Source organism: Hipposideros armiger, unplaced genomic scaffold, assembly GCF_001890085.2.
Source record: "Hipposideros armiger isolate ML-2016 unplaced genomic scaffold, ASM189008v1 scaffold_46, whole genome shotgun sequence".
Taxonomy (NCBI): Eukaryota; Metazoa; Chordata; class Mammalia; order Chiroptera; family Hipposideridae; genus Hipposideros; species Hipposideros armiger.
Window position 1 is genome coordinate 4733467 of NW_017731396.1, and position 24330 is coordinate 4757796.

At 53.3% G+C, this 24330-nt stretch overlaps 1 long non-coding RNA gene across 2 annotated transcripts in view; it reads right to left on the reverse strand.

Moving 5' to 3' along the window:
• Positions 1-5768, reverse strand: part of LOC109381218 (uncharacterized) — a 21521-nt gene extending 15753 nt beyond the window's left edge. For both annotated transcript variants that reach the window (XR_002123664.1, XR_002123663.1), the window contains exon 1: positions 5646-5768. This is a non-coding gene — a long non-coding RNA (uncharacterized LOC109381218). The remainder of the gene's footprint in view (positions 1-5645) is intronic.
• Positions 5769-24330: the final 18562 nt, after the last annotated feature.

Below are 24330 nucleotides of genomic sequence, written 5' to 3' on the forward strand. Positions count from 1 at the left end.
CCCTTACCCCTGACCCCCGACCCCTGCCTCTTTTTCTCATTCTCGCCTACCCTCAGAACATGGGAAGAAAAGCAGTCTGCCTGGAGCAGCCAGCAGTCACCCCCAGGCCCCCTAGGATGGAGAAGAGCCGTTTCCCAGCAGGCCAAGAAATGCCCCAGGAGCTCCCAGGGTCCTGTGGCGCTGGGTGGGAGGCTGACGCAGCCCAGAGGCTGTGTGCCCGGCCGCCGACTCCACCATCAGTCCTAGTGCCCTGCGCAGGGCATAGCCGAAAGCAACCCAGATATCTTCAGAAATGGAGAACACTGGACTGGAACCCAGCAATTTGGGGCAGCAGTTTTTCTGGAGCACGCAACTTGGGAATTTGCCTGAAAAAATCTTTCATTCCTAGAGTGTTGGTGGATAAATGACACTTATTTGTTTAACCTCAAATCAAGCCACAGCCCCCATTTCTGAGCTGCTTTGAAAGGGTTGTTTTAAAATAGCTGAACGAGCTGAAAACCATGGGTCTAGGTTGCTGGAACGGCTTTGCAGAAAGCGGTGGGCTCAGGAAGTGCCTTCATTTTCCACAGAATGAGGCTGGCAGTGAGGGGCGGGGGGGTTGTGGGGGGAGCAGAGTCTGGGCCTTGCTTCGGGAGCACTGCGCATTGGCTGGGCGGTCTCTGTGGTGGGTTCAGCCTCAGCCTGGTCAGTGTCCCCTCGGGAGTTTGGGGTGGGAGGAAACCCTGGAAGATTCCTTTCTCACATCTATTCTAGGCAGCTTTGCATTCAAGAGTGGAGTTCCTTTGTTATTTCTGTCTGGCCAGCCTCTGCTTCCCTTTTTTTTTTGGTAACAGATGTGCCTTTCCTCAGGAGAACCTGTTTCATTGGTTCCTGCTTAGACCTGGACCATGATTTTTATCCACCCACCCATTTACCACCTGGAACTTCTTAGAGAAGTGGAGGGAGGGAGGGAAGGTAGGAAGGAAGGCAGGTAGGCTTCTCTTGGGGTTGGAAGGAACAGACTCCTCCTCAGCTGAAGCTGGGTGTCATCTCCCCTTGTGCCCTGGAAACCAGCCGCACTGACCATTACCCTTTATCCAACAAGACCTGCCTTGCAGAGCAGCGACTGACAAAAGCAAGAGGGGCAGCCCTGCAGAGCTTTGCCTGGTGCTCCTTTGAGAAGGAGCTGAAACAAACTCGATATGGACCCGTTCTCCCTTTCTGTCTCTGGGGTCTGGGGGAGGGTGGACTCCAGATTGCAAAGAAGGCGAAAGCCAGTGTCAGGCTAGTGTTCAAGTCCCACCATTCAGTCCTAGCTGAGGACCCCGAGGCTTCTGGCCTGCGCCTCCCCATCCCCCCAGATTGCTTAGGGAAACACCTTGGACAACACCTCATCTCCTAACTGCCGACTCAGTCACAAGTGGAGCTGAGAAATAATATTGACAATCGCAGCTGCCGCTGCTTCTTTTCCATGAGACCATTTGAGTGCCAGCCCTGCACCTGGCTTTATAAGCACAGACTCATTTAATTTTCACAATCCTGGAGGTAAGGTCCCTGATGGTCATCATTATACAGATGAGAAAGCTGATGCTCTCAGAGAGGTTAAGTGACTTTCCGGGGTCACGCAGCTAAGAAGAGGCATTGCTAGGCCTCCAACTCAGGTCTGTCTGGCCCCAAGCCTGGCTTCCATGTCTGCACAGAGTGTAAAGCAGACAAAACTGCATGTGTCTTTCTCACCTGGGGGCCCCGAGTTCATAATAACAAGTCCCAGTCAAGGTGAATTCCAAATGGCTGCCGCCAGTGAGCGTGCCCTGAGCATCACGGCCCAGATGGAGTTTCCCAGTCAATGCACTGATCCCCACCCACACCCCACTCGAAGGTTCTGGGGAGACTGCTAAGGGGCAGAGTGGTGCCACCCAACTGCCATGGGCCAGATCAGCTCACGGTTCTGCATGAGTGGCTGATGTCCTCCCTGGCTGTGGGCATCAACCCAAACGCGGCAGGAGCACTATTCCAGGACAAGCGGGGGGCCTCCATCCAGTCTGCCCCCACATGCACCCCACAGAGAGGGAGTGGAGAGCCAACCAGGGAGCCACAGCCATTTGGGTCTCTGGGCAGGATGGACACAGGTGTGGATCCTTGTACCCGGTCCACTCTGAACCTCCCACTGGAATCACTCCCTTCCCTCACCACAGCCCTTGTCTGCGGAGACTGCTCCCAGGAAAGGACCCTCGTTGGCTGAAATGTTAGCTGGGTTCCAGGGATGCTGGCTCGGTCTGACTGGGTGGCATAGATGGGCAACTGGTGGACTGGCAGGGGGCGGGAGGGCGTGGGAGAGAGGTCATAGGAAGAGGCCTCAGCTGTGGAGGGAGAGGGGGCCAGGGGGAAGGGAGCGGGGACGGGTGTGAGGTGGCGAAGTGGGCAGGGCTGGGATGTGGACAGAGAACTGGGGCGGCCAGTGACTTCAGCAGCAAAGGTGGAACAGAAAGGGGCTCTAAGGCTGGAAGGGGGGAGGGGGTGTGTACCCCAGGGATGGAGAGAGGAAAAGCACCAGAGTAAACAGAGCAAAGAAAAAGAGAGCAGAAGGGAGTCATTAAAAGGGTGTGAATGTTAGTGACCAGGGCTGTTAGATGGAAGGGCCCGCCGAGTCCCAGGGTGCGAGGGTGCAGCTGCCCCAGTTTGGGGATGAGCGTCTGCTGTTTGGTGGCTGCGATGCCACTGTCTGGGTGTGTCTGTGACTGACAGGAAGCTGGGCAGGGCCTCGGGCTTGCTGGCTTTGGGCTTCAAGGTCTGTGGGGTGCAGAGAGCAGCTGCAGGTCACCCAGCCCCCTCCTCCCCAGAAGCTGTCCTGGTAGCCAGATGGCTGAGGTGTTCCAATAATGACGATATTTAAGCTCTTTTGTTTGCCAAGCATTTACAATCTGTGTGGCTTGCATAGCACTTAGCATGCATGATGTCCTTTAATCGCCCAACCTTCCTGTAAGGGAGGTGCTACACCTACAGATAGGGAAACCGAGGCTCAGAGTCCAGTCTCATATGCGGTAACGAATGGGGGAACTGGGATTTGGACCGGGATCCTTCGTCTCAGCCCATGTCCTTAAGCATGAGGCAGGGGCTGCAGCTGCTGGGGGCAGTGGGACGCCAGGGGCCCTCACACTGGCTCTTGGTCAGCGGCTACCCGCCCAGTGAGGCCCTCGGCCCTTTGCCAGCCAGTCTCTCCTGGTTGGGCAGTTGGGCAGGACCTTCTCCTTCTGCCACTCTTCGGTGTGGGTCATCAAGGGCGCAGGGTTCTGAGCCACCGAGTGTGTGAGGGAGGGTGAATGAGAGCACGGGGCTGTATGAGTCAGCGTGGGTGCGTGTGAAGGCAGGATTGTAAGACGGGAGTGAGTGGCTGTGTGCGGTGTGCAGGTGAGCGCGCTGGTGTGAGTGTGTGAGTGTGAGGGCCCTGCTCCGAGGAGCTGGCTGCCCCTCTTCTGGGGCCGCGCCAACCCGGAGACCTTAGCCCCTGCGGAATCTGGCTGTGCCAGGAAGCCGCTGGCCCTCGGTGTGTGTGGAAGCTGTGGTCTCCCCAGAAAAACGGGAACCTGGGAGGGAGTGGAGGGAGGCAGTGGCTGAGAGAGGCTCGGGGAGGGTGGGGGTGAGAGATAGGCCTGGAGGCGTGGAGGGGTGGGAGGAGTTAAGCACGTGCCCGCTTGGCACTGACTTGATCCACTATCAGCCGGGCGTCTCACTGCTTTTTCACCTCCTGGGTTCCTCTGTGTGGGCCTAACGGCCAACCCAGGGCCCTGGTGCCCCAGCCCTGGGACGTGCCTTCCTCAGCTCTGTCAGTAGGAACCTTGCCCATCTTTGAAGACGCAGCTTACACTTGGCCTCTGAGAAGCCGTCCCACCCATGCATGGTACAGGGCTTTCTCCCTTGTGGTCCAAGCTGCTCAGACCATAGCTCCCCAACTACACTGGGGAGTCTTAGTTCTTTTGTCCCTCCTGTCAAGTGTGGCCAGGGCTGGGCTCACAGATGACCCCACTGCTAAAGATATTGGAGGGCTGGGGGTGCGAAAGGGGATGTAAGAGGCAGGAGAGACCCCACCCCTGCCTGGTCCCCAGTGAAGCCTCATTTCCATTTTTCTTTTAATACCCTTTGTTAGGATTAAAGATGGGGACTTTGGAGTGAGACTACCTTGGGTTCAAGTTCACCCTGTTGCTTCATGTATGACGACCTTTTACACCATAATCCCACATTTGGAAATTTGAAGATTTGACAGAAGACAGTAATCTCAAAAACACGACTCTTCCATGTGAAGAGGTTCACAGCAGTGTTATTTATAATAGCGAAGAATTAGACACTACCTATATATGCTAAAATGGGAAAATGGCTAAACAAATAATGGTATTACCTAGTACATAAATATTGGATAGACATTTTCAAAGATGTAACCCTACGATGACTTTTTGGTGACTTTGTGGTCACAGAAAAGTTTTATGATAATGTAAAATGATTATAGCTCTGCTAAACAAACAACAACGCTACGTACAAAATGTCTGCATAGGGGAAACAGCGAAAGAAAACACAGCGAAATGTTAATGGTTAACAGGACTATGGGTGATTTCAGATTTCTCCTTTCCACTTTTTTACAACAAGCATGAAAACTTATATCAAGATTAACTATACTTTAAACATATCTTTCTCCTTATCTTGACAGTCATATTTATTTTCTTGTAAGACGACCAATAAGGAAAAGAAGAAAAACATGTTAACATTTCATGTATTCCCTTCCAGTCCTTTCTCCACGCATATTTCCACATCTATAAATAGACACTCGGTTGACTAGGGAAGAAAAAAGCCCAAGGAATTTTGGAGGCATTCTCTCTGGGCTCGGAGGTCCCAGTTCCCTGGAAGCTTCCTGTGGCTGTGGGAAGAGGTAGGCTGCTGGCCCAGGCTCCTGGGGTGAGAGCTGCTGCTTACTTGAACTTGGGCCAGCAGGAGCCCACCACCCTCAACCTGGGACCTGCCCCTTGGACAGCTTGCTGATGGGCTGTCCCCAGCCCTACGCTCCAGGCCCTCCTCTACCCTTTTCTGGGGACCTCTACACAACCAATTTGCTAATTAATCCTGACTTCCCCAAAGTCTGAAGCCTCCAACCAGCGGGAGGCTTACTTTTTTCAAGTGGTTTTGGTGGCTGTTGGCCACAGGTGGGGGGTTTCCATCTCGGTGCCATGGGTTGGCCAATCAACAGCAGATTCAGTGGGGCCAGGGCCTGCTGGGTCCTGCCTTGCCTCGCCCTGCCCAGGTGGGAACATTTGTCTCACGGCTCTGCCAAGGCCGCCGCCCTGGTCCCCTGGAAATCTGCTGGCAGGATTCAGGTGGCCCCACAGGGCTGTTGACTCATTTACCCCCACAGACTGGGCCAGTTCACCCCTCCCAGGCCTGGGACCGGCTCCACACCCTTGATCTAGGGGATAGCACTGCCTTCACTCTTCCTAGAAAAAGCCATGCATTCTGGGAAGTGGGGGGCGAGGAAGCCCTGCTGGTGCACAGCCTGCCCTCGCCCCACCCCCACCTCATCCCGTCCTGTGGCCACATCTGCCCCCATGAATAAGATCTGTGATTCAGAACTTCTCTAGTCATTCCCTCAGCATCCCTCCCCAGGCCCCTCCCCTCCCCCTTACCAGCAGCTTTCTGATAACCACAGCTGTGTTTCTGTCTTGGTCAGAGGTGAACATGAATCAAGAGTCACCGGGTTCTGCCCGGAGTCGACTTTCCTCTGCAGCAGCCTGTTTCCACTTAGAAGGCAAAACAGGTCAGGCTGGCCAAACCCTGCTTGCTGGGTCAGGGTGAGGACAGAGTTGGGAGGCTGGGCTGGGGACCAGGGCAGGAGGGGGAGGGCAGGACAGGGCACCCAGGAACTGCCGTCTACACTGCCCTCCAGTGCCCGACACAGTACCAGGCACACGGGAGGCACTTCAGAGTATTTTTTTTTTGTAGAATAGATGCTCTTCCCGAAGCCCCAAGGGGATGTGGCACAGGATATGGTCACATTTTCTTTTTCGATGATGAGAATTATTTTGGTTCCATTCCCTAGCAACCTAAATCCATCAAAAAGCATCTGCTAAGCACCCACTGGGTGCAGAATATGTGCTTTGTTTTCTGAGGACATCCCTGTCAGCTGGCCGCTCACCCGCCGGCCCAGACTTGGAATTGCCATCTCTCACATCTTGGGCCCACTGCCCTGCCCCAGGGGCAATAATGCTCTGGGACCTGGCCTTGGGTCTAGGCCTCGTGTGTTGGGATTTAAGTGGCTTCTTAGCAACAGCTCCATTAATCCATTAGACATTTATTTTACACCGAGATTGTACTTTTAACATCATTGTTAAATAATAGTAAATGATAAATGGTGTGAGGGGGCTTCAGACACCACGGTGTCCCAGAATTGATGGCCAAACCCACAAGATGGCTGCTTGCCCAGGAGAAGACACTGGCCTGGCGAGGGGATGAGGAGGCCTGAACCACCCTCCATGCTGTGGTTGGACTGTTCCAATTTCAGGGACAGAAAGGCCCACTCAAGGATGCCCTGGAAGGATAACTGTGGAGCTAAAGCTGGGAGGGGCCTCAACCAGGCCACCCCTCTCAGGGGGCCCTGCTGTTTCTGTAGGCCCAGCACCCCTTCCCTCTCCTAGTAGCAGCATCCCTCTATCCAGTGAGAGACTGTGCACAGCATTTCCAAGACCCCATCGCCCTCTCCTCAGGGGTGGGCCCACGTCTCAGAGCCTGCCAGTCGGTGTACTCACCCACACCTCTGGCTGTTGCAGTTGGCTTAGGAATAAGCACATAACGCCAGCTAGCCAATCAGAAAGAACCCTTCCAGGTACCTTTTTTTTTTTTTTGGCCAGAGTTGTTGGGCAGCAGCTCTCTTTCCTAGGGGGCTGCTGAGCTGGAAGTTCTGGAAGCTTTGAGTTTCAAATGGCTCTCATTCTCTGCACATAGAGATTTTATCTCAGGGATGTGGAAAAAGGTGGATACCTAATGACGCCATTTGAACTCCTGAATCTTGATGTACCTGAAGCTGAAGGTGGCTCATTTGTGGCTTTCAGATAAAAATGAATAGCTTCCCCCCCTCAATTAATATGAGTTGGGTTTGTGCCTCTACTAAGTAAGAGACAAACCCACAGGGGTTATTGCTGCTGCTCTACCCTGCTGGAAATGGGTTGGGTGTCATCAGGAGGAACCAGTTCAAGTTGATTTTTTTTAAAACTAGGACTGGTACACAAAGTCTTGACCCTAAATTCTTTCTGCATCCTCATGGCCCCCCAAGCCCCAACAGACACCCACACTCATACACACAAGATTCTCTTTGGCTGAACTCAGCGGGGTAGACAGAGTAATGGCCCTCTGAAGATGCCCATGTCCCCAGAACCTGTGACTCTGTGACCTTACATGGCAAAAGGGATTTTGTGGATGTGATGAGAGTTAAGGACTTTGAGATGGGAGATTATCTTGGATTACCCAGGTGGGCCCCATGTAATCTCAAGGATCCTTGTAAGAGGTAAGCAGGAAGGCCAGAGTCAGAGGTAGAAATGTGACAGTGGGTTCAGAGGCTGGAGGGAACTGAGGAGAGGCCAGAGGAAAGGGACGCAGGTGGGCCCGGAGCTGGCAAAGCCAAGGCCATGGACTCCCCTCTAGAGCCTCCCCTGACGCCTTGATTTTAGCCCAGAATATCAGTCTCCTTGGCCCACCATAACCAAAGACCGCAGACCAGGGGCTTGAAAAGCAGAAATTTATTTCTCACAGCTCTGGAGACTAGAAGTCCAAGATCAAGGTGCCAGAAAATTCAGTTTTTGTTGAGGTCTCTCTTCTGGCCTTGTAGATGGCCACCTCGTCACTGTGTCCTCACAGGACATTTTCTCTGTGCAGGTGTGTGTGTGTGTGTGTGTGTGTGTGTGTGTGTGTGTGTGTGTGTTGGGGGGCAGTCCCCCTGCTGTCTCTTCCTCTTCTTATAAGGACACTAGTCCTATTGGATCAGGGTTCCATCCTTTTGACCTCATTTAACTCTAATTACCTCCTTAAAAGCCCTTTCTCCAAATACAGTCACAATGGAGGTTAGGGCTTCAACATATGAATTTGTGGGGGACATAATTCTGTCCAAAACACCCTGTGAGACTGATTTTATACTTCTGACCTCCAGAAATAGAATAAAACGGTATTGTTTGAAGCCACGATCTGTGGTAATTTGTTACAGAAGCAATGGGAAACTGATACACTCAGCCAGCAACGCTGTCTTTCTAGCGTCGTGTCTTCCCGCAGGCGGTGCCTTTTGCCTGGCACTCTTAGCTGTCCAGCTCCTGCCAGTCCTTTGGCATTCAGCTCAGGTGTCCACGAAGTTTTCCTGGTCCCCATGTAACTATCTGTTCATGCATCTGTCCCCCTACCCCTAGCCAAGCTGAAAACGCCTGTGTCCCATTGTGTGGGACTGGTGTACATTGAGCACCTACTGTGGGCTGGGCAAAACCCAACATTCTTACCCTCTCGGAGCTTTTGTTCTAGCAGGAGAGAGAGACATGGAGACAGAGGGCGGGATCTCCACCCCTATCCCCAGCACCTGGCAGTGGCAGGCACATGGCAGATTCCATAGCTGTTAAAATAATTGGTGACACAGTCAAGGAGGGAATGGATGGATGCCAACCTGAAAGAGGCCTAAAGCTCCGGGTCTTGCCTTCGCATAAATCCCTGTGGCTGTCGTTCTGGAAAGCCTAGACTTTGAGTCTCAAGGCTGGTGAATCGGTCGGAGTGTGTTTTGCTGGGAGCTGTGTTTTCTAAGAGTTCCCTGGGTCCTCCCACACTTGCCAAGCCTTCTCATTGCTCAGCCAGCATCCAGGGACAACTCGGGGGCTGAGGGCACACGTAGCCCATTCGTCAGTGTGCGCCCTCAATATGTCCACTCGCAGCTGGGCTTCTTGCTGCCCCTCCTTTCCCAAGCCCGATGGTCCCCAACATGGGGTGATTTGTGCCCCCCACCTCCCAGGACATTTGGCGATGTCTGGAGACACTTTTGGTTGTTGTGACTGGGGGTAGGAAGCATTGCTGCTGGCACCTAGTGGGTAGAGGCCAGGGATGCTGGTAAACGTCCTGCAGTGCACAGGACTGCTTCCCTTCCAATACAGCACAGAGTTATCCCACCCCAAACGCCAGTAGTCCCGAGTCTGAGGAACCCTGAGTACTGGCCCACACCTTTTGAGCTATTTTTGGCTGGAGAGTTTTAGCATTTGGGTTATGGAGACTTGGCCCTTCCTTGAGAAACAGATGGCTGGATCGTTACTCTATTGTGTTTTGGTGGTGTTCTGGTCCAGGGCGTTCTACCACGACATTATCTTGTTTTGAAAGCCTCTTGTAACTGTGCTCTGGTGGATTCTACATGCTGGGGCTTGATGTCTGGAGGCCATAACACTATGAGAGAAGTGTGTTCAGGTTCCTGACACAACAATAAGCCCCCAAACACACTTGTAGTCCAGTCCTTGCTCCTCTCAGCCCAGCTCAAGCGACTGGTGCAGGTCTAAAATCACCTTAGCATCAGCGCACGCCCTGGCCCTGTGGCTTCTGAGCCTCAGCTTCCTGATGTATAAGACAGGGATTGTAAAACCTATCCTACAGAGGTGTAGAAGAATGAGATGTGAGCTCACTGGGATACGGGAGCCAGCTTGCACATTCCGCTCATGATAGCTGAGTGTCAATGTTCAGGAATTTTGTGAGCTAGTTAAACAGCCATCATTAACAACTCAATTCTATAAAGTTACGATGAAATAAGTTATATGAAAAACAAAGCTAATAAATACTCAGAGCTCATTATTCCAAGTTATTTAGCTACATTTTACTATTATCTATGCTCTTAAGGTCATTGATGTGTCTTGGGTCTGCGGGGAGGAAATACTGTGCATGGTGGCAGCTGTGTATGTCTTCTCAACTTCACATTCAGTGAGGTCATGTGGGTAGCTTGAAACCAGCCATGATGGAGGCATTTACACCATGGAAATTGGCAAGCGCTATTAGTCAGGGCTTGCTTTGTTGTTTTGTTGATTGTCTAGATTTAAGAGAGTGATGGAGAAAATGTTAATAATGTCGATTAAACCTGAAAGTGAGTTGTGTCTCTAGCCATTACATTGTGAATAGCACAAAAATAAAAAAGAAAGGAAATAATCTTCCAGTATTCAAACACTGTTATCTAATTCAGCAAAAAAAAATGAGGTTCTAGTAAACACCTTCATTATTTCACTTTTCCATACTCATTATTAATAGAAATGGAAATATCAACCAACCTTCATGTGAGAGCTATGCTCACTCTTCAACAACGAGCTATTATTCCTTTTGCTGAGTTGGATAGTAATCAAATATTTATTTTTAGTAAACTTATATACATATATTTATGGGTACATTTCTCCCCAGAGAGCTGGTTGTTGAACATTTACCAGCAAAGCACAGAATGTGAGCAAGCATGTGAAATTTCTTAACGCAGAGAGAGCGTTCCACAGCGTCAGCTCAGCCAATGGCCCTGCAGGTGGGAAGGTGATGTGTGTGTGTGCGAGCTGAGGTGAGGATGGTTCTTGTTGTAATCATGGCCTGGAGGGTCTACTCTCCCTGCCCTTGGTGACACCTTGGGTGGGCATCCTTGGCAATACATGGCACACGTAAGCTGTGTCCTGGTACATGTGAGACGTTTGAGAGCCCAAGGTGGGAATATCCTAGTTTGGGCTGGTCCAGTGCCCACCCATATTGGGAGATGGTCCAGAAACTCCAGGTTAACCTGGATTGAGCTGGTTGGAAGGACAGGATATGGGCCTAGATGTCCTCTTGGGGCCGGTAGTGGAGGGGATCTTGAGGGGCACACTCAGAGTGAGTCTGGCCTAGAGGGCAAAATTTTGAGCATCAGGTCATTTGTGCTTATTCATTCATTCATTCATTCATTCATTCATTCATTCAATCAAACAGCATTCAAAAAGTATCTTCATACAGCTCATGTGTCTTTCTTGATAAATATTTGTTGATTATTTTTATCTTTACTGATAACTTTTGATAAATACTATGTTGCCGGCATTGCTCTGTGGTCAACAGGCCTGCATGGAACTTATAGTCTAGTGGGGGACCGTGAAGGAACCAGAAAATTGTGACATTAGCCTAGGCATCTGTGAATGGGCTTGGGTTGGGTGGATGTGTATATTCTTTGAAGTGGGGACTCTGTGTGTGTGTGTGTGTGTGTGTGTGTGTGTGTGTGTGTGTGTTTGTGTGTGTTTCAGGAGAGGGTTCCCAGGCCAGGACCCCTCAAAGCCCAAGCATATTGTCATCAGCGAATAAGCACTACAACAGAGGAAGTACAGGGTACCATGGGATGAGCTTGGGGCATCAGGGAGGGCTCCCAGGAGAAGGGCAAGGGTAGAGAGAAAGAGAGTTCTAGGTGAAAGGGACAGGCCCTGGCAGCTCGAGAGCATGGCTGGATCAGTAGGGCGTGGGGGTGGGGTGGTGACAGCACATGCAGGGCTTGATCAGGAGGAAGTGTCACGGTGACCTAGTAAGCTCTAAGCCCCTGCTCACATGTCACTGTTTTACTAGTAAAGCTCAGAAGCAAATGCTGGTTGGGCAGAAACTCTCAGGAGACAGGAAGCACACACCTGGACTTCTAGAGAAAAGGAAGGAAAGGTTCTCAAATGTCTGAGAACCTGCACAAGCGTCATTCCTGGGAGGATAAGCCAGGCGAGAGGTTCAAAGCCTGCAAGGACCCCCCCCCCTACCCCACCAGGCAGAAGCTAACAGGACGTCCCTTCGGCAGTAGGATGGGTGGGTCCTTGCCTAGGATGTGCCTCCTGACTGGTGGGACTGGCACTGGACTGGCGAAGTCAGCAGAGTGACCAAGCAAGATTCTCAGACTTTATTTAAAAGGCCCAAAGGCGAACCTTACCAGGGCATTGCACCCAACCTCCCTTCTCATGTCCCCTCCTGCTAGGGACTCGCACACTGCTCTGTACCCCTACCCCTAAGGTAGCCAGATTTAGGAAGTAAAAATAGGATGCCCAGTTAAATGTGAATTCCAGATAGACAACACCTCACTTTAGTCCAAGTACGTCCCTTGCAACGATTACAGCTCTTTGCCACCTGTGCCTACCTGCCCTGGTCCCTGGGCCAGTGCCCTCTCCTCCAGTCATCCCTCTGGGTGGGCTGGCTGCTGAGCAAGGTGGGCTGAGCCAGCACTGATGCAGGGATCTTGGGTCAAGTCCCGAGGACGGGAGGTACCTGAGATCCAGACACAGCAGCAGCGGCAGTGTCAGGCTGGACGTCTGAGGGCAGAGCTGGGCCAGAACCAAGATGGAGTCTCAACTCCTTAACTCCCACCTGCCAAAGGCTGAGCTGGGGCCCCCGGAAGCCGCAGGCCGAGAGCTCAGAGCACAGGCTCCAGGTCTGGGTTCAAACCCTGACTGACGTTTCAAAGCTCTGTGATCTTGGGCAGGCACCTAGTTTCTCTAATCTTTTGTTGTCTCATCTGTCAAATGAGGATAATACTACTTACTACCCAGAAGGTTATGGGAGACAGGGCACTTGGCACAGTGCCTGGCATATACTGAGTGTTCAAAAAATGATAGGCACCCATTATTATATATATTATATTATATTATTACATTACACTATTATATCATCATGTAATCATTATTCACCACAATAGTAAATTATTACTATAGATTGGACTTTTGTTTGGCTTGCTGTTATGTAGCCCGCATCTTGAATGGTGCCTGGAACATGGTGGGTGCTCAATAGCTGTGCTCAGTGACTAAATGATGAGGGGAAGGGCTTTGCCTTCAGGTAGCTGGGAAGGACCAGGCGCTCGGCATCCCTGAGGCTGGCCCAGCCCACTCCCATCTGACCAAGCCACCCGGCATTGCCCTAATGAGAAATAAACATGACATGTAGAAAACCCAGGCTGACACGTGTGTGGCTTTGTTTTCGCCGAGTTCTGGGAAATCAGACCCGTTCCGACCAGTGACAAGAGGCCGGTGGCATCTGGGAACTGTGGCTCACGTCCAGGGCCCTGTGGGGCCGAGGACGTCGTGATCCCAGCCCTGCCCCTCCCTCTAGGCAGACGGAGAGGACCCTGGGAAAACAAACGCAGGATGGGCAGCTACACAGTTTCTCCCCAGCCCCCGCCTCCGTGGTGTCCAGCATGCCTGGCTGGCATCTCTGAGGTCAGAATGCTGGTTTCATGGTTATTTGGACAAAGGCACTTTCCCATTTCCGGGACTCTGATTGAGATGCTCCACAAGCCCCAAGCTCGAGTGTCTGCAACTGGGCTCCTGACCTCCCACCAGGAAGCTGCTTCTCCCCAGATTCCCGCCTCTGACAGCGGCACCTCCGTTCTTCTGGATGTCGTGCCACAAACCAGGCGTTCTCAGGACCCTGCCACAGCCCCACCTACAAGCCAGCACCAAGCCTTGTGAATGTTATCTCCCCAATATCTCCCGAGTGTCTCTACACCCTCCGCCACCACCCTGGTCCTGCCACCATGTGGCCATCACCGACTGCTGAGTAATAACAGCCACAGCCTCCTCAGGCCTCCCGGCCCCCACCTGTTCTCCGTGCAGCCATCCTCACGTGCGGGCCTTGCCAGGTTGCCCTGTGTTCCGTTCCCTCCTCCCTGCTTTGCTTAGCTCCTTCCTGTGCAGCCTGCAGGCACTTCTCTCCTCGACGAACACGTAAATGTTCGAGCCAGTCACAGACATCGGGACACTTCACTCCCGAATATTTAAGCAAGTGCCTTCTAAGATCAAGGAGAGTTTCCCGCATGGCCAAAATTCCATCTTCATACCCAGGGATTTCACATTGACGCAGAGATAGCATAGAATATACAATGCATAATTTAATTCTCCAGTGAAGTCCATAAAGTTAGTTGATGTCCTTATTTTGCTTTAATTCAGGATCCAACCAAGAACTGCACATGGTGTCTGGTCACATGTCCCTTTCGTCATTGTTAATCCCTTTGAAAGCACGAACTTGCCCACCAAAGCCCTAAACCTGCTCTGGGGGGCGGCTTCTTTAATGATCGGCTTTGCCTTCTGCCTTCATGCAGGCTCTCTGAGGGCAAGACTGAGCCTGTCTTGGGCTTGGCTGTGTCTCCCACTTCCCCGGAGTTCCTGGCATATAGAAAGCACCCAATTAATATATTTTGAAGTTGAAACAAGGAGACGACTCAATCCTGTGTGCTCAAAACTATCCTTTCATGATTAACTCTGTCGCCCTGTAAAGAGGGCGCATTTGAGGAAATACTTTGAACTCTCACTCAGCCTAAACCCAGGAAATGACAACCATGAAAACAGCAAGGATGATAAGACGGGGAATTGTAACGGTGGCACTAAATCTTCTATTTTGAGATTTGGACCTCTGGTGCTATTCGATGTCACAAGTGTACTCTAGCTTGGGACTTTTTGAAAGTTTTTCTTTCTTTTCCTTTTTTCCACCCAAACTTAATGACTCTGTTTACTATACATTTACTCTACCAGTTTCAATGTTTCTATTTACACCAGCCTTGGCCTGCCTGGCAGGTGACTTGGGAGAGGTTTTGCATCTGTACGGGATCCACTCCTGGCTCCAACTTAAATTTTCATAACATATGCAAAGGTTGCCGATAACCAGTTTAACCAACACCTTTCCCCGCCCAAAGGACAAAGCCGAACATAATAGAAGATTCCATTACAGGATGAAACAATTTCATCCTGGTTAGAAAATATAAAGCTTCAGATGAAACAAAGACCCTGCCCAGCCGACCTTCCTCTTACTTTAATAAATACATCTTCCTTCTGAATTTCTACCTGCCTCGTGAATTCTTTCACAACCCACGAGCAAGCAGCCATGACAAAGGATTGCTTGTCTCCCTACCTGGCATGTCGTGTCCATGTGAGACGTGGTACTGTCCTTTTATAGTGGAGGGAGGCAAAAGGGACACGCAGGCTGGGGTGTGGGAGGAAGGACAAGGTCAAAGTTGAGCACCTATTTGGCTCTTTCTGTGTCTCAGCCTGGGTCCCAATGTCACTCGTCCCACCGCACCCAAGTTCGTGAATTCCCGGGAGGTCTGGTTAGTTCTGGGCAGGTGAGAATGCGAAGCTGGGATGCAGCAAATGCTTGCTGGATTATCGGCTCACAGGACCATTCCTTCTCCCAGGCCTTCTCACTGGCAAGGATTTCCACGCTGGCTGGAATAACAATGGCCCCGACTGGATCTTTGGAGGGGCAGGAAGGCCCAACCAGCTCTGCGAGACGGAGAGGTCATTCAGAGTCACCAATATTTATTGACACAGCCATGACTGTTCCTGGGACAGCTGTGAATCAGAGGAACTGCCGGGAATAGCACTCAAAGGCCAGACTCACACTGTCTGACCAGCCGCCTGCCCGTGTCCCTCCATCACCCCCCACCCGCCCCGCCCCCAGCAGGCTTGAGCACTGTGGATGCAGGGGGAGCACAACAGGGCACCTGCTTCCATAGCTTACTGCACGGGGCTGAAGACGAACTTCATTCCTTCATTTGTTCAACACATATTGAGCGCCTGCTGTATGCCAGGCAGAGTTCTCAGCATTGAATTTGGTTACATTTGTTTGAGCACCTACTCTGTGCCAGGCTTTGTCTAGATACTGGGTTCCAGTTCTTTGTCAATTTTTTTAGCACCTACTGTGTGTGTGCTGGGCATAGTGGTACACCCAGGGCAACCGAAGACAGTCAGGTAAAACCCAGAGCAGGGCCCTGCCCTCACTTCTTTTTGGGTCCTGGCAGTGCTGCCCTGGGCCGGAGGAGAGCAGTTTTCCCTCAGCGCCAGGGATCTGTGCTCCCCAAGGTCAGCCCAGTAGGAGTCAGTCCTTCAAGGGGGCAGGAGTGGGTGACCCAGCTCCAGCCCAGGCTGGGTGTCCAGGCCTGGCTACTCACAGGCCATTCAGCCAGGCTGGCTGTGGCTCTCACCCACTCTGGGGCACCCCTCCCCCCATAAGAGTGGCCCCGTTGCTGGGAGACACTGTGCAAAACAGTGCTGGCCATTCTGCAAACCTGGCGTCGCCCCCAGCCCCGAGGGCCGCTACAAGGAGCCCAATCCCCTAATTAGAACCGGCCGGCTTGGCCCGGGCCCTCCCCAGGCCTGAGCTGACTTCAGTGGCCGTAAAACTTGCAAAGTCTTTCCTGTGTGCTCTCCAGGGATGTGGGCTGCAGGAGCCTGGGAAGAGTCACTTCCCCTTGTTGCAGGCCGGGCAGGTGTGGCTGTGGCTACAGGGCTGGTGCACCTGCTCACCCCTCCCAGGGCCTGGCACGCTGTGGGTGCTGGGAAGGGACTGCTGAATGAATACGCCCCTCCTGGCAGAGGCCTCTCTCCAGCATCCTCACCCTTTCCTGCTGACCCCGCCTGCCCCAGCCCACTCCCCATCTGGCAAGGCCCGGCCTAGAGGCACGTCTCAGGTGGGCTTCCGGGCATCTGTGCAGACAGACAAACTGGGTTGCCCTTATTTGACCTGTCTGCCCAGGAATTCCTCTAAGGTAGGGATGAGTTTTGTCTATCTCCACATCTTAGCACCCACCCTGGGGCTTGGCACAGAGCAGGCTTCAGGCGTACTTGTTGGGTGGCTGGATTGGAGGCTCAGCCATTGGTGTCAAAACCCTCTCCTCCAGGGGCCAGAAATTTCAAAACCAAACTCCTTCTCCCTGCAGCCTCCAGAGGCTGGTGTGGCTTGGCCATCGCTATCTGCAGCCAGGTGGACCAGGCTGATCCCAGCTCCTAAGCCAACCTCTGTTCAAGCCCGGGCCAAGGTTTTCACTTGGAGATAGTCCCCATGGTTGGGCTGGCCGAGGACTCAACTCGAAATCTCTGACTAAGCCCAGCTGTCTGACCTCTAGTCCCCGGGTGCAAGGGAGCAGCTGGCACTAAGCTTCCTCACCCAGGTTTCCCCAGTCCTGCCTGTGTGAGAGGTGGCCAGGACCCGGCCTAGCTCAGCACCTGAGCCCTCCTGGTTCCCCTTCTGCACCCCCAAAGCCCATGTCAGTTTGCAGAAAGCCATGGTCTCAGCCCCTAACAACTGGGTACAGTGGCTTCCAGCAGGGCCAAGCCTGGCTGCATGTTTTCTGGGAAGATGGCTGCTCTTTTCTGAGCTCTGGGGGTATTTGTCCACAACAGAGGCACTGGGTTTCCCTGGTGGGACGCCAGAGGCAGGGAGGGGGGCGGAGGAGGCTGTCAGCAGAGACTGGAGACTTCAAAGACCTCCTCTGGGCTCCCCACTTGGGCCTCCCACTGCAGGACCGGCTGAGCTGCCAACCTGGCAGCTGGCAAAACATGGCTGTGCTTGCTTGAAGCACTGAACAGCAAACAAGGACCCTGCCCAAAGGCAGTTTGCAAATCAGCGTGACTGGGGGATGCTCCCAGGGGGTGGGGTTTGAGGGTGATCTCAGGTTGCAGGCGCAGGCAGGGTCTACTTCAGCATCTCCCTGGGGCAGGGTGGGGTGGGAACCTCTCCACCCCTCAGTGAATACGGTCCTGGCTGGTCCTCTGTCACCTCTTCCAAGGGCATGCAACTCAGTTCTTGCTGATCATTTGTTTACTAATTCGTGAGTGACCCTCCAGGGATAAAGCAGAGACGAGATGGACTCTGTGTAATGATCTAAGGAGGAGAGGAAATGGGCACTTATCAAGCACCGACTGTGTGCTGGGCTTGCTGCTGGATGTTGGGGGCAGCATGAAGAGGAGCAGTGCCTGGGGGTGGGAGAGAGCGGGAGGGGTGTTACCCAAGCGTGGGCTGTCCTGGGATCAGCTGGGAATGGGGAGGCCTCCATCCTTGTGGGTGGGACCTGACAGTGTATCCAGAGAATGAGGTCTTTGGTGGACCGCGTCCCTGGGCAGGAGGGAGGGGTGGAGGGCGGAGGGAGGGGTGGAGGGCGGACGTGTTGCCCGGGTGGAGGTTGCAGCTGTACCCTCCTCCCAGCCCCTTTCCAGCTTTCCCACCACTGGCTGCAGGCCCCTCTCCTCCTGTCCCCACTGTGATCCTAACAGAGGCTATGAAAAGGTCCCGGCCCTCCCCCCAGCCACCTGCCTCCTGATCTCAAACATTCCCGTGTGACTCAGGAGGGTGGAGAAGCCGCCTGGAAGCGTCTCAGCATCCTCTTCCATAACCTCCCCGGCTGCCAGCCAGAATTCCCTCATGTTCTATGGGACCCGGATGGCCTGCTGGGTTCCTCGGTCCTGCAGAGCACATGGGATTTGAACCCTGCTTCCACTCAGGAAAAACCTGGTACATTCCACTCAGGAAAAACCTGGCTTGTCCAAGGGTGTGGCTGGCTGGCCTTGGCCACAGGCCTCGTGCCAACTGAGCAGCCGCCCCAGTGCCCCGGCTTGTACCCCCCAGGCCAGGGCCGCTGCTGAGCCTTGCTGACTTAACTGAAGAGTCATGTTAGATCTCTCCAGCTGCTGGGTCCCTGAGGCCTGGGTAGATGATGATTCGGCCTCTGGAATCCATCCCAGAGGACAAGTCTGCAGGGACCAGGAGACAGGCTCTAGTCCCCAGCCCTACAAGACTCATTCCTCCTGGAGGAAAGAAACGGTTGGGGTCCTACCCAAGCCTGGTGAATAAGTCTGCGGGAGGCCGGAGTGCCCTGGGGTCCAGCTGGGCAGGACTCAGGGAGGCCCTGGGACTTCATGGAGTGGCCCTTGAGGATGGCAAAAGGTAGCATGGCAGCAGGCCTCGGGGCACCCACCACTGCCAGACACTCTCTCGGGCACACTGTCCTTCCCTCCCTCCTCCTGGGGGTCGCTGAGACCATCCCTGGACATGTCCCGCAGGGCCCGGCCCCTTGTCAACAAACACCATTGCTAGGGCTCCAGCAGGTCAAGCAGAGGCGGCCAGGGTTCTGCAGAGTGTGCGAGTGACTCCTGTAGGTGCGAATTCAGGGAAGGTGACTGTCAGAACCCACCGTTCCTCTCCTCTCACAAACCATTTCCTTTTCTCTCCTCCTCCCCCTCCTCTTTCTCATTTAAACGTAAAGCTGTTTATTGGATCTGGAATTTTGCTCCAAGAGTCCACAGAGGTGGGTCAGCCATAGAAGCGGCGGAATTCTCTCCCTCTTTCCGGTGGAAACTCCTCTCTGGTTTTGCCTCCCTGTGACACCCTGCAGAGTGGTGACAGTGCCATGCCAGGGCACAGAGTCCCCTTGGCTTTCACCAGCCGCTGGGCCTCTGCTTCTCCACCCCTGGGGTGCTTTTTGGAGAAGCTTGTAGACTGAGTGTGGGCTCCGTATCGTAGGGCGAAGGTCAGGGCAGCACGGCAGGACCTGATGGTTCTTTTAGGCAGGGCCGAGTAATTTGCCACTAGTAAGAGTTAGGCCTTTACCGTAAGTACGTTAGGATGGATACAGGCAAATCCTTGCAGGGGATGTGATAGACAGAATGTCTGTGTCCTAACTGCCAAAACCTATGACTATTACCTTGCATGGCAAAGGGATTTTACATACAGATGGGACCAAGTTAAGGACCTTGAGATGGGGAGGTTATCCTGGATTACCCAGGTGGGCCCAATGTCATCACAAGAGTCCTTACAAGACAGAGGACAGCAGGGTCAGAAAGACAGAGAGAGGGAGTAATGGGCTAAATGTTTCAGTCCCCCCACCCCCAAATCCATATATCAAAGCCCATATAACACCCCACCCCCTCCAGTTTGGCTATATTTGGAGATGGAGCCGCTAAGGAAGTAAATAAGGTTAAATGAGGTATAATATTGTGACTCATTAGAAATATATATTTGGTCATTCAGATGACCAAACTATGTTTCTCATTTACATTTGATCTTCCTCCACATTTTCTGGCTCACATCTCCCGGAACTCTTAGGATTTCCGAAGTGTTGAGAGTGAAAAAAAAGTGTCTTTTGTTATATTTAATGAGGTGACTTTTGGAAAGCACTTACAGATGGGGGCTGGTTGCCAATGGAACCAACCATGTGATGAGATGGTGGGAACTTTCAGTCCCCCACCCCGACCTCCGGTGATGGGAGAGGGACTGGAGATTGATCGATTGCCCATGGCCAGTGATTTAATCAATCATGCCTATGTAATGAGGTCTCCATAAAAACCTAAGAGGACAGGGGTTTGGAGAGCTTCCAGGCTGGCGAACTCCTGGAGGCGCAGGGACAGTGGGACCCTGGAGAGGACGTGGAAGCTCTGTGCCCCTCCCCACATACCTCGCCCCGTGCATCTCTTCCATCTGGCTGTTCCTGAGTTATATCCTTTCACAATACATCAGTCATCTAGTGAATAACATGTTTCTCTGAGTTCTGTGAGCCGTCCTAGCAAATTAATCGAACCCAAGGAGGGGGTTGTGGGAACCTCTGATTTATAGCCAGTTGGTCAGAAGCACAGGTAACTTGGGCTTGTGTCTGGCGTCTGAAGTGGGTGTGGGTGTGGGAGGAGGCAGTCTTGTAGGACTGAACCCTGAACCTGTGGAATCTAAGGCTATCTCCGTGTAGACAGTGTCAAAATTGAGTTGAATTCTCAGGCCCCATGTTGCTGTTTGAGGATTGCTTGTTGTGTGAGAGAACCCTCACCTCCATGGTGGAGATGGGTCTGGGAATCCAATGAAGATTTCATAAGAGTGGGGCTTTGATTAGTGTTAGTGTTGTTATAAGAAGAGCAAGGAAGAAGGTTTTACCAGGAATTGAATCCACCTGCACCTTGATCTTGGACTTCCCAGCCTCCAGAAGTGTGAAAAATAAACATCTTTTGTTTAAGTCATCCAGCCAATGGTATTTTGCGTGTCAGCCTAGTAGATGGAGGATGGGGCCGTGAGCCAAGGACTGAAGGCAGATGCTAGAAGATGGAAAAGCTGAGGAAAGGGGTTCTTCCCTAGAGCTTCCAGAGGGAGCACAGCCCTGACACCTTGAGTTTTAGGACTCGTGGGCTCCAAAACTGTAAGATAATAAATTTGTGTTGTTTTAAGTCATTTGTGGCCGTTTGTTGTCACAGCAGCCACAGGACGCTAACACAGGAGCCGTCAGAGGTCTGCCTGCCCCGTCTGGCTCTCTTCCCCTTCCCCTGGTGGCAGCTCCTGGACCTTCCCGTCAGTCCCTACTCCTCCATCTGTCCCCGTGTTTGGGGTGGAGCTGCCCCCAGCCCGTTGTCCGCAGCATGGGGTAGAGCAGGTGACCAGAAAATGGAAACACAACAGTGCATCTCCCTGGCTGCAGGGCAGATGGCCTGGAGTCAACAAGGCTCCGTTCTGGGACTTTTGCTGAAATCGTGGGGAAGAGAAAGTCACTCTTTCCACTGAGGTGGCTGAGGATGGACGTAAGCCTGGAGCGGCTGGCGGCCATCTGTTCGCTGCAGGGTGATGACCTGCCTCGAGATGGAGCCCACACAGGAAACCAGGAGCCCAGAACTGAGGGGTCCCAGGCACCTCGTGACCATCCCGGTCAAACCCTGAGCAGCCTCCTCCTGAACTTTCAGACACAAGAACCGCTAGATCCCCCATTTGCTCCACCCAGTTTGAGGTGCGATTATAGGACTCAGAGTCCTAGAATATGCCACTCCCTGACATTTGTACTGAGGTCTGTTTCCTCAGGTGGGAGAGAAAGGACTGGAGTGATAGCCAGCAGTGTGGGAATGGCTTGCCGCCCTCAGCCTGTCTTATCTCGACTGCGGCCACTTTAGTGCTTGTTGGGGATAATTATGGAGTATTCCATTAATGCTTGGACAATTTTATTTGGGACCTCCCATGAAAACCCGAGAGTGTTCCCTGCTTGAATGTCTTCCACCCATCATTGTGCTGCCTGGAAGAAAATGGAGAACCCTCCCCAGGTAGCCCCTACCTCAAATCTCCTGGATACCCTCCTGTACCTGGAGACCCTCTTTTCTGTGTTTTATTCCATGATGGTCTGGAGCCATGGGAAAGAGAGCACGCGGTGGCTTTCTGGAAAATCACGTGGATGCCCATGTGATGATGGGCACAGAGTGAGTGTACACAGATGCCAACATTATCATTGTCATAATAGAAACCGGGAGCAGGACTCCCTGTGCCCTCTGGCTGGCTGGGGTCCACCCAGATCTCCGAGGCTTCGGTTTCCACATCCCTGGGGAAGAAGAGCTGTGCACAGCTCTCCCTTTGGGATCTGGGTGGCGTGTCACTGTCATAATCACTATTATCTCGCGCCCTCTGCTTGCCCCTCCAGATCCTGGTCCCACCTTGCCCTGCGTCCTGCCCCAGAGGCTGCCCTATGTGGACCACAAGGCACGCCTCTGCCCTCCACCTTCTGGGTGGGGAGCCCCACAGTGGGCTAGCGGGAGGGAGGAGACTGGGGGCAGGGCATTCATTCTCCGGGCTCCCTCCCTTCAAGGCCCTTATTAGGGGAGAATCCATCCTGGCCTCTTCCATTTCCTGGTGGCTCCAGGTGCTCCTCGGCTCATGGCAGCATCCTCCCATCACCTCCTCCGTCGTCACACAGTCGCCTCCTCTGAAGTCTCACCTTGTGTCCTCTCCTCTTCTTAAGTGGTCATCCATTATAGCCGAGGACCCACCTTGTATCCCGGGTGACCTCACCTCGAGACCCTTGGGTTGCATTCTGAGCTTCCAGGTGCACATGAATTGGGGGGGTGGGGGATACTGTTCAACACATTACAAAGCCCTCGTGGACTGGTTGTGTCCCCCGAACAAAGGTCACTGCTCCCCTCAAGGTGTCCTGCCCTGTGTGACTCTCACCTGGGCCTGGGTTATTGCTGCCACCGTTGTCCTTTCACAGCCTTGGGGCGGTAGTGGCTCCGAAAGTGCCAGCCCTGGGCGCCTACTCTCTCCTTTTCTCTCCTGAGGGTCCCCTGCACCCCGCCTTATAAATAAACCCTCCTTGAATGGTCCTGAAGGTGCCACCTGTTTCCTATGGGATACAGGCAGATGCACGCCCAGCACGGAGCACTGACTCCATCTCCTTCCGTCTGCACAGCTAGTGTCATCCCCACGTGAATGAAGAAACAGGCTCAGCGAGGCCAAGTTATTTGCCCAAAGCTCTGAAGCTGAGACGTGGCACCGAAGATTGTCCCCAGAGCCCTGCTCTTGACCGCTGGGCTTTCCTGTCACAGGCAAGACTCCCCTTCTGTCAGGACCCCTGTTCTGCCTCTGAGAGGGGTCTTTCAGGGTGTGGGATGTGGGGAGAGTGGGGTCTGACTTCGTGGACCTCTCCAGACTCTTGTCGCTGCAGGTGCCAGGAACCTTGCTCCAAATGGCTTCAGCAAAGGAGAGAAGTTACTGTACTGGCTCATGTGCCTTAGAAGCCCCGGGGGCACCTCTGGATTCAGGTGTGCAAATGATGACCCAAAGCAGCACATGTCCTCTCCTCTCTCAGCTCTGCGTCTCCCCGTGCTGGCGCCAGGACGGCTCTCGTCCTCCCAGGTTCAGGATCCCAGGAGGAAAGGCGCTTTTCCCCAAAAGTGGCTGCAGACGTCCCAGGGAGGACACTGGATTGGGTCACACGCTAGGCAGCTGGCTCCCCACAGGGAATCAGGGTGCAGCTGAGACTGCTGGCAAGGGCAGGTGCCGGTGGCTCCAGCTTGGTGGGGACAGGTGGGTGGAGGTTTTATCAGTCACCTGCGGCTGGTGGGGGGCAGGCAGATGGGGGGCTTCTTCCTCCTCACCACACGGTCCTCCCTGGGAGGTCTGGGAAGGAGGCAGCTTGCCGTCTGTCTGGAGAGGGGCCAAGCACTGGGCGCTGTGTGCAGAGGGACACCCCACCTTGTCTCAGGATTTCGACACCATACACCTCCTGGCAGTGGGGCCGCGCTCTGCAGTGGAGCCTGTTTCTCTGTCCCCTTTGTGTCCTCTCTGGTCACCTTGTGCCCGGCCAGGCTGGAGGCCCATCGAGGATGGGCCACTGGTCCTATGCCTCTCTCAGCATCCTCAGTAACTGCTTGTGGAGAGGCTGATGGGTGACACGTGAGCCTGTTTTCTCCGGGTCGTGCATTGAATAAACATGTTTTGTGCCAACTCGGTGCCAGGCGGCGTGGGACACGGAGAGGCGGAGGGACCGGGCCAGCTCAGCCTCAGAGCGGCCTCTGTCTGAACCCAGGCCCTGCCTTCTCCCAGCTGTGAGTCACACTTTGGGCAAACCTGTCCCCCTTTGTGCCTCAGTTTCCTCTTCTGTAAAATGAAAATGGACAGCTGACCTCACGGAAGTAAGTGCTCAAGAGCTGACAGAGGCAGAGCCTTTGCCGGGGGCCTGGTCATTGAGACGTGGGCTTCGGAGCTGGTTAGTGGAAGAGCCCCGAGTGGTCTGACTTTGTTCACCACTTGCTGTGCTTCAGCAAACTGCTCCTTCCTGCCCCTGAGTCACAG